Here is a 13,252-nt window from a genome sequence, read left to right on the forward strand (position 1 = left end):
CCAGAGCCCTGAGGCTCTGAGTTAGCCAAGTTCCTGGAACTGGCTACTCCACATTTCCATGCCGCCTTTTCGGTAAAGGTTATATATTATACATACATTTCTATTAATTGCCCACATTTTAAATTCTAAGACTCTCTAGCCTTTCAATGGCAACCCCATTCTACCACTTGAAGCCCTGTCTTTCTACTGGAGATGGATCCTACACGTTCCTTCTCCCCACAGTAGGGCATTTCATGTTAGGTCCCTTGTTAGAGCCCAAAAGACCCTGGCATCTCAGTCTCCATCTTGTCCCTGGGCCACCATCTATTAACTAACACTCTTGTTTTTTCCACTATTTTGCTTCTGTTCCTGCAATTGATTCGGGACATTTTACCATAGGGGGTTTTCAGAACTCCTTATAATGAAGCGATTCCTTTCTGGACTTTTCACAATGAAGACACTCCTTTCTGGACATTTTACCATGTGGACATTCCATTTATGCTAAAGTGTAACCCAACAATATTACCGGTTTGGTCCTTGCACCTGGGTAAATACTTTTGTGGTCTGTAGCTTTAAAAGCCCCTTGTTTCCCTAGAGTAGATTGAGACTTGATCATAATTTGTTGACTTGTCTCCTTTCTCATCTCCTATTCCCAAATTTGTCATTGATGTTCCCTTTTCTTGAACCTTGTTGGGCTCTATTTGGCCATGGTTTGGGCCTTGAGGACAAACCTGAGCCTGGCTCGAGTTTTGTAAACTGTCTCAGTCACTTCCATACTGGACTGACTCAGCACAACCTGCTTAAGCCTGCCCTTGCCTAGCTCCTGCTGATGTAGAGTAACTTTGTTGGCTCTATCAGTCACCCTATACCCTTCAGCAACTTTCCACTCCCCCTACATCATCTCACCTCAGCAGAAAACTCTGCCTCCTCTCTCAGCCCTTTATAAAGAAAAGATTGATAAAATAAAACGAGTTCCTGCTTTGACAGACTCCTGGCTCAGGGTGGAGGTGGTTATTCTCCGGATGGCAGGAGATCCAAGCCGCAACACTCACCATCCCACTCAGCCCCGAGAGGCTTGGCTGGGCCGGGTTCTCTCCTTCTCGCCTGGTTCTGTTGGCAGAGAGCCTGCCCGGCAATAGATGATATTACTTACAAATTTTCTAACCAGCATCGGATTTTCTCTACGAGCAGTTTTTAAGAATCTGTATTTAAGGAGAGAACCTTAGGTAAACTTCATATCATTCAGACTTACACCACTAACACTTATTCTTATATTTGAAAACTTTTTTTCTTTTATTGACAATAGATCATTTTCATACAGTATATCATGATTACAGTTTCCCTTTCCTCTATTACTCCCAATTCCTTTCCAGTTCCCCTCACATAAGAACATTTTATCATATGGAATTTGTCTGTTTATTGTGATTATTGTAGTTTCATATTAAAATGCTATTTGTAGTGGTGTTTCCAATATGTGTGTATATGTATCATGTGACTGCAGTCCCCATGGTGGTCATAAGAGGGTTTGAGGACCTTGATCTGGAATTATAGATATTTTTAGCCATCATATGGATGCTGGAAATTGAACCCAAGTCTCCTACAAGAGCAACAAGTGTCCTTAACCACAAAAGCTTCTCTTTAGCCCTTAAGGATTGTACTAGCCAAAAGATTCTTCAGACACCAGTAAAAATGAGCTTCTTTTCTTTATCCCTCATACAAACTTATAATCCTATTATTCCACAGCAGCTCTGTGTAGAAGATTTTACATGCTAACTAACTTTATAAAAACTATTTATTCAGATTATGATTTAGAGCCTTCATTTGTTAAGTTACAATAATTAATATTACTTAACACATGCATATCTTTTTGGGTCCATAAGGTCATATTTATGAAATATGCCATTTTGCTCTTAAAACTATTTGAAACCTCTTCTAGCTGATGTTTAATTCAATGATAATCAATATCTCCATCAGCTGTTATTTACTGTGTTTGATCCCAAATACCACTAAAAAAAACTGCATTGCAGGTTATCCAAGCACTTATTGAAGTACTGCTTTATGAAAAACAAATTAATAACAACTGTTACATGTTTTTCATTCACTCAAGGAGGGGAAACTAACTTTAAACATGTTTTTATCCTAATATTTGCCTTTATAGGGAACATTTTGCATTTACAAAATGGCAGAAGACTCTCAGTGCATTATGGTGCAGGATGGTTCTGGAAAGGGCTATCCAGTACAGAAAGATAATTCTAATTGATATTTTAATTGCCATGTATGATCTACTTATAACAACAACAAATAATATTTCATATGATTTTTAACTTTTCTTGTAGTTCAGTTTGTAAAGGTTTCTTTTATAATACATTTATGAAATAAAAAACCCTCACCTTTTAAGTTTCTGAAACAATTGGAGATGATTGCTTCATGGAACTGCTGATTTGCCTCAATATGAAGCGAAAGCTGAAAATAAAATGGTAGCCGTCCACTATCTGAAACTTAGAGAATTTCAGTATTTAAAATATTATCCTCTCTGGCCTTGTTGGGCATCAATTGGTCCTGTGAAGGCTTGATGCCTCAGTGTAGGGGAATGCCAGGGCAGGGAGGAAGGAATGGGTGGGTAGGTGGGGGAGCACCCTCATAGAAGCAGGGGGAGGGGGGATGGGATAGGAGGTTTTTTATAGGCTGAGAAACTGGGAAAGGGGATGACATTTGAAATGTAAATAAAGAAAAATACAATTAAAAATATTATCCTCTCATTAAACACATGACATAAACTTAAACTGAAATTGATATAAAATGCAGCATAGCACATATACACATATATATGACTGTGGAATAGGAAAATACCTCTATCCTAAATTAAGCTGAGAATATACGACAAATTTAGATCTAAAATGTCTCCACGCAAGGCTATTGGCATAAACTATATGAAAATATTTCCATTGATCTGCTCAAAATGAATGACTCTGTTCTATCTTATATGATTCACAGATGCTTTCTTAAAGCACAATGTTGCACTGTGTTAAAAAAAAACATAAACAAATATAAACTACTTTCTAGGTAGTAATTACTTAAATTGTTTAATAAATTATCTATATGCAAATTTATCACCATTTAGATTTCATTTGTATACCTGAGGACATATTACAGTATTTTCTTATTCAATATCATGCCTTGGCATTGTGAATAAATGATATTCCCATGTAATTTCCCTCAGGTAACAGAGCAAGGCATATACAACCCTATGTGGGAATTTAATATTGATAGTATCAAAAAGTTAAATATTGATCAGGGGTTTGAATTATTGGTTTAGCATAAATACTTTTTATTAAATTAAAAGAAAGTAATTTATCAATTGAATTTGTAATTTTGCAACAAATATAAATTTCTTCATATGAGCATTCTTCTGTGTTCACATTTGTGTATATGTATATGAATTTTTCTCAAGTTAATGGTGAAATGAATTATCAAACAGTTTAAAATTATCTCTAAAGCACTATATATAGTTGTTCAAAGTTACTTAAATCACTGTGTGTGTTTTGTTTTGTTTTGTTTTGTTTTGCTTTTTCAAGACAGGGTTCCTCTGTATAGCTCTGCTGTCCTGGAACTCACTCTGTAGACTAGGCTGGCCTCAAACTCAGAAATCCACCTGCCTCTGCCTCCCAAGTGCTAGGATTAAAGGTGTGCACCACCACTGCCTGGCATTGTGGTAATTTTAATTAATACAGAAATATTTATTTAATACATCAAATATTTACATCACTTTCTTACATATGTCAGTATATGTTAGCACATTGGATGACAAAGACTCTTTTAGCATCTTCTTTGTATGTCAACAAATTTACCTTTGATAATTTAATATAGTACATTTCAGCATCAGAATTTATAAGTCTCTTCTCCTCTTCTAATACTCCCTGTTGAAATTCAAACTATATATGATATAAGTTCTCACAATTTTATGAACATTGCCCTATTAAAATTTGTATACAAGGTATCAGGAAAATTCACATGAAACTTAAAGAAACTTTGTGTGGCACAAAAAAACTTAACCAAAGTTTGAACATATTCACATAGTATTAGTTCATGCTACAATAGTAAAGGACTAATTTTTTCAGAGAATAGATGAAAATTTATAACTGTATATAAATATTAATGCAATTATATGATATTAATATATTTTATGATATACTAATAAAAATAGTAGAATAAAATACTGATAGTAATGTTAATATGAATAATAATTATACATATAATGATATAGTCAGGACAGAGATTAAAATATGAATATCAAGCAAAGTAAGAGAATATACATCAGGACAAAAAATATTTAAAACATGAAGGTACATACATGTGCAAAACTTACTATTGAAGGTGGAAATATATGGCATGTTCTGGATTAGTTATGAGATTATTCTGACTTGTGATGATTCAGTCATTTTATTGCAGACTTACCAGGACAATTTTGAATTTTGAGGAAATCATTTCTCCCCTTAAGAAAGACTAACCAAACTGGAATCATGCTCTGAATACTAGGATTGAATGATGCTCAGATATTAATTATATATGTAAGTGCTGTATACCAATTCAAAATCATAAATTGAAAAATGTATACACAAGAAAATAAGTAAAAAATATTTTGTAATAAAATATATGCAGAATATAGAAAATAAAGAAATAAGCTTCAAGGTCTGTTGACAGAAAACACTGTTATGAAAATGCAATCTATAATCAAACTGTAAGAAAATGATGAAATAAAACTCCCAAAATGAAGATTAATATGAAACATTGCCATCCCTTAAGATAGAATAAGAAAAAGGCAAGGGATCAGAATTTGTAGAATCTTTCATAACAGTTAAAGATTGAGTATAAAGCAAGAAAGCCACAAGAGTCCATAAATTCTTATAAAACAGTGACAATTTCTTCTGATGAAATACCTGATGGGTATAAGCTAGATCTGAAGCCCCGTGTCTAATAAGATTGACAGGACAACTGAAGAATGTAAGGAATCTGACTGTACAATATAGTGTTAAATATACAGCTATGTAGTACTAAGATTTACCTAGATTAATACTGGATATATACACAGACTCAAAAATATGAAATTTTGAGAAAAAAAACCAACAGGTAAGTCATTCAAGAAAGCCTGTTCACATGAAAAAAACCTGGCAAAAAGTATGACTTAACAATGAAAAGGAACACCAAGATGGCCACCAAGTTCCCATGTTCCCCCAGTGAGTTTCATTTAAGACATCAAATCTTAACACAAACAGAAAATAACAAATTCTCATAACTGTTTACTCAACATATTGTGAGGAAAGAAATAAGTAGAAATTCTTAATTAGAGTCAATTATTTTGTATAATTTGTACAATTTACTACAACTCTTAAAAGTAAAAGAAAAGGAACTTTTCACTAAAACACCCCCAAAACGTTAACAAGTATCTTACCTGTAATGTATGAACTACCAGATTGGACTAAGCTCAGCTTTACTGAGTGTACATGAAGGTTTCTATGACAAGTGAATGTTGAGGGAAAATGACCTCACAAAGAACAGGCCAAGCCATATGACAGAAAGCCACCAGTGCCTGGAAGGGCCAAATCAGTGTTACAAAGCTTTAAATAAGCATGTGATAGAAATTTAAAGAAAAAAGAACAAAGATATGTACATACTAGTACAAAAAAACCTCTTCTGGAAAGAATTCAAACTAATTTAAGAGAGTAAATAGAAAATGTCAAGTATATGTGAATAAAGTCTAATGTAAATATTATATTTACCTTCAATAAAGAATTTTAAAAACTGAAAGAATAACTCAGAATATTATACCACTGCATATTGGAATAGGATAAAAGGAAATATGAGAATATATAACCATAAAATCAGTACTTATTTTTTTAGAGTAGGTAAAAAAGTTCATAAGAACTACATAGTCTTTTAGGATCTCATAATAAATATGATAATATAAATTTAAAAGTGTTAGCAACTGTTATATAAATTGGCATTATATTGCATGATTAGGAAATGAATGAAGAATATAAAATATTATCTTAATAAATTGCACATAACTGGAAAGTTGTTATTAATAAAATTGACAGAAAAAATTGCATTGGTTATAATACGAATTTCTCCAACTAGTCACATGAAATTTGCTGAAATTTATAACTACATTTCTCTACAATCAACTCTATATTTCCTCAATCTTCAGCAAGCTCTTCAGTGGGTCTTGGTTCTTTGCATGGAAGGGAAAAGCAACTTCATTACTGAAGAGTGAATCTTTGTCTGACTGCAGTGGGTTCTTACATTTCCCATTCATCTTAAACACAGGACAAAGTAACACCGTAGGATGCTTTAAAGGATCTGCTAAACTCCAGAAATCATTCTACCTCCATTTTGATAAAGAAGTGAAGTTTCTCCCTGGTACTATGGATGAATCATACCTCCTTTTTTTTAAACAAATTTTTATTGGATATTTTCTTTATTAACATTTCAAATGTTATCCCCTTTTCCAGTTTCCCTCCCTTCCAGAAACGCCCTATCACATCCTCCTTCCCCCTGCTTCTATGAGGGTGTTTCTCCACCCACCCACCTATTTCCATTTCCCCGCCTTCTATTCCCCTACACTGACTGGGGCATCTATTGAGCCTTCATAGGACCAAGGACCTCTCTTTCCATTGGTGCATGACAAAACCATCCTCTGCAATGTATGCAGCTGGAGCATGTGTACTCCTTTGTTGATGGCTTAGTCTCTGGGAGTTCTGGGGGATCTGGTTGGTTGATATTTTTGTTCTTCCTATGGGGTTACAAACCCCTTCAACTCCTTCAGTTTCTTCTCTAACTCCTCTAATAGGGACCCTGCACTTAGTCCAATGGTTGGCTGCTAACATCTGCCCCTGTATTTGTAAGGCTCTGGCAGGGCCTCTCAGGAGACAGCCATATCAGGCTCCTTTCAGCATGCACTTCTTGGCATCCACAATAGTGCCTGGTTTAGTAACTGTATATGGGATGAATCCCCAGGTGGGACAGTCTCTGGGTGGCCTTTCCTTCAGTCTCTGCTCTACACTTTATCTCCATATTTGCTCCTGTAAGTATTTTGTTCTCCTTCTAAGAAGACCGAAGCACCCACACTTTGCTCTTCCTTCTTATTGAGCTTCATGTGGTCTGTGAACTGCATCCTGGTTATTTGGAGCTTTGGGGCTAGTATCCACTTATCATTGAGTGCATACCATGTGTGTTCTTTTGTGATTGGGTTACTTCACTCAGATTGATATTTTCTAGTTCTATCCATTTGCCTAAAAATTTTATAAATTTATCATTTTAATAGTTGCACCATGGTCTACCTTGGGCAGGTACTCAGTGGCCAGCCCCACAATCATACCTCCTAACAGTGCTATTCCTTTCTTGACTCAGGGAATCAGAATCTCAACCTGACAATGATAAAATCTTTTTTTTTTTTCAGTTCAATGTAATATTTGTTATATCTCTTGCTAGAAAAAGAACCCTCTTCCTCCATGGAACAAAAATTTTTAGACTAGCAAACATAAGGATTCAGGAACAAGAGAAACATTTTGAAGTAGGCTACTAATAGTGATAATAAGTGGGATTATTTCTATTTCTATCCACTGATTCCTAGAACTGTCCATACTGGTTAAAGAAAAAAAAAAAGTACCACATATCTGGCACTCATTCTGAGATTATACTGCCTTCTGAAGAAAAATCCTCTAGCCCTCCCAACTATACAACTTGTCAATATAATTGTCTTTTTTTATTAATCATTTTATTCATTTACATTTCAAATAATATTCCCCTTCCCAGTTACCCCTCCACTACCCCCCATCTCCTCCCCTCTCTCACCTCTCCTTTCACTTCTATGAGGGTGCTCCTCCACCCACTCAGCCACTCCTGCTTCACCCCTCTAGCTTTTCCCTACACTGGGGCATCAAACCTCCCTACCATCCCATTGATGTCAGATCAGACCATCCTCTGCTACATATGCATGTGGAGTCCTGGCTCCCTCCATGTATACTCTTCGGTTGATGGTTTAGTCCCTGGGAGCTTTGGGTGGTCTAGTTAGTTGATATTGTTTTTACTATATAACAATTATCATTAAAAGACCATGCCATTTTTTAAACCAGCCAGCTGTTTCTGGATAGTTGGGAATATGATCATGGCCCCACTGCTTCACTTTTTCAGGAAGTGTGTGCTTTGGTCAGAAGTGATGCTGTACAGAATACCACAGTGGTGAATAAGGCATTCTGTGAACTAAGAGATGGTAGTTTTTAATAGAAGCCAGAAAAGGCAAATCCATAAACAGAATAATTATCTATGACAGTAAAAACAACAGATGGCCCTTTCCATGATGTATTACACTGATTCATATATTCTTGAACTTGTGTTTACAGAGTTCTTTACCACAGCCTTAAGGGATATCCTAAATGTCACAGAGACACCATTTTGCTGAGGATCACCGGATACATTCTCACTTCCCAGAGTTGTGCCATTTCTGGTAACCATGGAGCCTTTAACCTTGGCAGAAAAATTATTTTCCCAAAAGATGAAAATTAAGTAAAATATGTGCACTATTATGCAAACAAGACATATGATCAGAGCAAGCATTAGCACTCAAGAAGGTCTATGTCTCTGCTGGCTCTGCTCAAGAGACAGGAACCTTGTTACACTGTACTTTCTCTGAACATGCTGACCCAGTAGGCTTATGTTGGGAGCCACTTTAATTTCATCTTTGAAGACCTTAATGGGGCACTAATTTTTATATTTTCCTTTATGAATGAAACATTGTTCTTCGTTAACTATTTTTCATGGGAAAGGCAAGTCCAATAGCTTTCATTTGGTCTTTCAAACATAAGAGCTTAGTCCACAGGTCTGGAAACCATTGTGGGTATCTAAGTCATGGATTATATTGCTGCTATGAAAAACCATTACAAAATAACTAGTTGGGCAGGAAAGAACTTGTTTGGTTTATATTTTCACTTCATTGTCCATAATCACAGGAAGTAAGGAAAGGAACTCAAGTAAGGCTGGAACTGAGGACAGGAACTAATGCAGAGGACATGGAGGAGTAGAGTTTACAGGTTTGCTTTCTATAGCTAGCTCATTCTACTTTCTTATAGAACTAAAGACACAACCATAGGGATGGCACCACCAACCATGGACAGGACCCTCACCCATTGATAGTAGTTCAGAAAATGACTTATAGATGTATATCACAGAAGATTTTTCTGAACTGATGTTCCTTCATATCTGATGACTCTAATTTGTATCAATTTAACACATAAACCAGCCAGTATGACTAAGCCCTGGTCAACATGAAACACAAACACATCACTATTAAGACACAACTATTTCTTTTGTATTCATTCTCAAGATGTCACATTAAAACATAAATAACTTTAAAAGTCTCACACTCTTTACCAATGTAACACCATTTAAAGTTAAGTTTTAACTTTAAAAAGATTTAAATCTTTAAAATATCCCATCTCTCTAAAAAGTCTAAAATCTCTTTTAGAAGTTCAAAGTCTTTTAGCTGTGGGCTCCTGTAAATAAATAAATAAATAAATAAATAGATAGATAAATAAATAAATAAATATCTTCTCCAAGAAAAAGAACCAGGCAGAGTCAAATTCTTTTTGTTTTGTATTTGAAATAATTTATCATAGTTAAATACCTCTTAAATATACATGATTTATCCTGAAGGTAATAGTAGTATGCACTCAACTGGTTTTCAAACTGTATTTGAAACATTAAACATGATAGAAGTAGAAAAAAAATCTCGTACGAGTCTTCTATGAAAGAAAATGGTGGCAGGTTCCTGATTAAACAGAAACCATTCCATCTCCAAGGGAGAATACACGGTGTAACTGTGCTTTCATAGAATGAATTGGGTAGTGTTTCTTCTGTTTCTATTTTGTGGAATAGTTTGAAGAGTATTGATATTAGGTCTTCTGTGAAGGACTGATGGAATTCTGTGCTAAATCCATCTGTTCTTGGGGTTTTGTTTTTTGTTTTGGTTTTTGTTTTTTGCTTTGTTTTGTATTTTTGTCTAGGAGTTATAGGTTGTTCAGATGGTTTATCTGATTCTGATTTAACTTAGGTATTTCGTATATGTCTAGAAAATTGTCCATTTCATCCAGATTTTCCACCTTTGTTGAGTATAGGCTCTTGTAGTAGTATATGATGATTTTTTGAATTTGCTTAGTTTCTGTTGTTATATCTCTCTTTTCATTTCTGATTTTGTTAATTTTGATACTGTCTCTGTGCCCTCTGGTTAGTTCAGCTAAGGGTTTATTTATCTTGTTGATTTTTAAAAAGAACCACTTCCTGGTTTTGTTGATTCTTGGTATAGATTTGTTTGTTTGTTTGTTTCTACTAGGTTAATTTCAGCCCCGAGTATCATTATTTCCTGCTGTCTACTCCTCTTGGGTGTTTTTGCTTTCTTTTGTTCTAAACCTTTCAGGTGTATTGTTAAGCTGCTAGTGTATGCTCTTTCCAAGTTTTTTTTTGGGGGGGTCGGGGGGTTGGGCACTCATAGCTGAGTTTTCCTCTTAGCATTGCTTTCACTGTGTCCCATAAGTTGGGTATATTGTACCTTCATTTTCATTGAATTCTAAAAGTATTTGTTATTTTTTTAATTTTTCCTTGACCAAATTATCACTGAGTAGGGCATTGTACAGCTTCTATATTTATGTGTACATTCTGTTGTTTTTGTTGCTATTGAAGACCAACCTTATTCTGTGGTGATCTGATAGGATGCATGGAATTATTTCAATCTTGTATCTATTGAGGTCTGTTTTGTGACTGATTATATGGTCAGTTTTGGGGAAGGTACCATGAGGTACTGAAAAGAAGGTATCTTCTTCTTTTTTTTTTTTTTAAGGACTAAATGTTCTATAGATATCTGTTAAATCCATTTGGTCTATAACTGCATTTAGTTTCAATATGCCTCTGTTTAATTTGTGTTTCCATGATCTGTCTATTGATGTGAGTGTGGTGTGGTATTCACCCACTATTATTCTGTGAGGTACAATGTGTGTTTTGAGCTTTAATAAAGATACTTTTATGAATATAGGTGCCCTTATATCAAGACCATAGATGTTTGGAGTTGAGAGTTCTTCTCAGTAGATTTTTCATTTGCTGAGTATGACATGTCCTTCCTTATCTTTTTTGATAAGTTTGGTTGAAAGCTGATTTTATTCGATATTAGAATGGCTACTCCAACTTGTTTCTTGGTATCATTTTCTCAGAAAATTGTTTTCCAACCCTTTACTCTGAGGTAGTGTCTGTCTTTGACACTAAGGTGCATTTCCTGTACACAGCAAAATATTGGGTCATATTTATGAATTCAGTCTGTAAGTCTATGTTTTTTGATTGGTAAATTAGTCCATTGATGTTAAGAGAATAAGGAATAGAGATTGTTGCTTCCTCTTATTTTTGATGTTATTTTTATGATTGTGTGGTTATTTTTCTTTTGGGTTTGTTGAAGGAAGATTACTTTCTTGCTTTTTCCTAGGATGTAGTTTCTCTCCTTGTATTGGTGTTTTCCATTTTTTATCCTTTGTAGGGCTGGATTTGTGGAAAGATATTGTATAAATTTGGTTTTGTCATGGAATATCTTGTTTTTTCCATCTATGGTAATTGAGAGTTTTGCTGGATATTATAGTTTGGGCTGGTATTTATGTTTTCTTATGGTCTCTATGACATCTGCCCAGGATCTTCTGGGTTTCATAGTCTCTGGTGAGAAGTCTGGCATAATTCTGATAGTTCTGCCTTTATAATGTTACTTGACCTTTTCTCCTTATTGTTCTGTGCATTTGGTGTTTTGATTATTATGTGACAGTAGGAATTTCTTTCCTGCTCTAATCTATTTGGAGTTCTGTAGGCTTCTTGTATGTTCATGGGCATCGCTTTCTTTAGGTTAGGGAAGTTTTCTACTATAATTTTGTTGAAGATATTTACTGGCCCTTTAAGTTGGGGATGTTTGCTCTCTTCTATACCTATTATCCTTAGGTTTGGTCTTCTCAGTGCGTCCTGGATTTTCTGGATGTTTTGTGTTAGGAGCTTTTTGCATTTTGCATTTTCTTTGACTGTTGTGGCAATATTTTCTATGGCATCTTCTTCCCCTGAGATTCTCTCACCTCTCTCTTGTATTCTGTTGATGATGCTTGCATCAATGACTCAATCTCTTTCCTATACACACAAAAGTGTAACCCTGCTGCTTGACCCTGCCTGCTCCTCATAACCACACCTCTCTGCCCACCTCCTGCTATTTGCCACGCCTCTCTCCTGGTTCCAGTTACATTGGAAGTCCCACCTCCAGAGACTGAATAAGGAGCTGCTGATTGGGCCAGCATGCCTCCCCTATTCTACCTGTTGGCTGGTAACAAAGAGATGATTAAATGAAAGATGGCTGAGTGATCACACTTGAGTGCTGTCTAATTTTTTAAAGAACCTTCCACGTGGATTAAGGTAACATAAACATGGCTTGCCAATTTTCTCCTGACTCCATATTCCAGAAAAACCATTCCTATTGTTGCTGCTGGCCGGCAACAGGTAGCTCCCAAACGTGGGACTTTACTGATGCCTATGAAGTCTAAAAGAGGGTGTCAGTTATCCTAAAACTGGAGTTACACATGCTTATAAGTCACTGTGTGGTTGTTGCGGCTTGAATCTGGGTCTTTGGAAGAGCAGCTAGTTCTCTTTACCTCTGTGACATTTCTCCTGCCTCTCCAAGCCATGGAGGCAGCCAATCCACTTACCCTTACTTGCTCCTTAATGTGGCCCAAGGATAGCTTTCTGTCTGGCATCCTTCAATGCACTGGATAAAGTATCCAGAAATTTCCAATTCAATTTCCCCCACCTTGGAGTCTTCAGTCCTTGCCCCCGCCTGCCTGTTGCCAGCCTGCTTGTCACTGAGGTCTCCAGCAACTCCTCCTCAAACTTGTGTGAGACCAGTCCAGAGTAAAGTTCTAAACCAAATATAACTAAACAAAAACATAAATAACTCAATGCCCAATGTCTATGACCTGTACATTATCTTGCAGGCTCCTCCAAAGGGCTTAAGATACTTCTCCAGCTCTGACCTTTATAGCACACACAGCTTATTTCTAGACACTGTTTTACTTCATGCTTATCCTGTTGCTATTTGTGATGATCATTCTGTTGTACTGGTATCACCAAAACTGCTGTGGTCCTATTTGTTACTGGGCTTCACTTTTCAACAATAGACTGTTTTAGCCTCTGTTCCTAGTACCAAACCCCAATT

At 35.8% G+C, this 13,252-nt stretch overlaps 1 pseudogene; it reads right to left on the reverse strand.

Annotated features, from left to right (window-relative positions):
• The window catches only part of LOC116094264, a 10,762-nt pseudogene extending 5,249 nt beyond the window's left edge, over nucleotides 1-5,513 (reverse strand).
• Between the last annotated feature and the right edge of the window lie 7,739 nt (nucleotides 5,514-13,252).

This window comes from Mastomys coucha, chromosome X (assembly GCF_008632895.1).
Source record: "Mastomys coucha isolate ucsf_1 chromosome X, UCSF_Mcou_1, whole genome shotgun sequence".
NCBI lineage: Eukaryota > Metazoa > Chordata > Mammalia > Rodentia > Muridae > Mastomys > Mastomys coucha.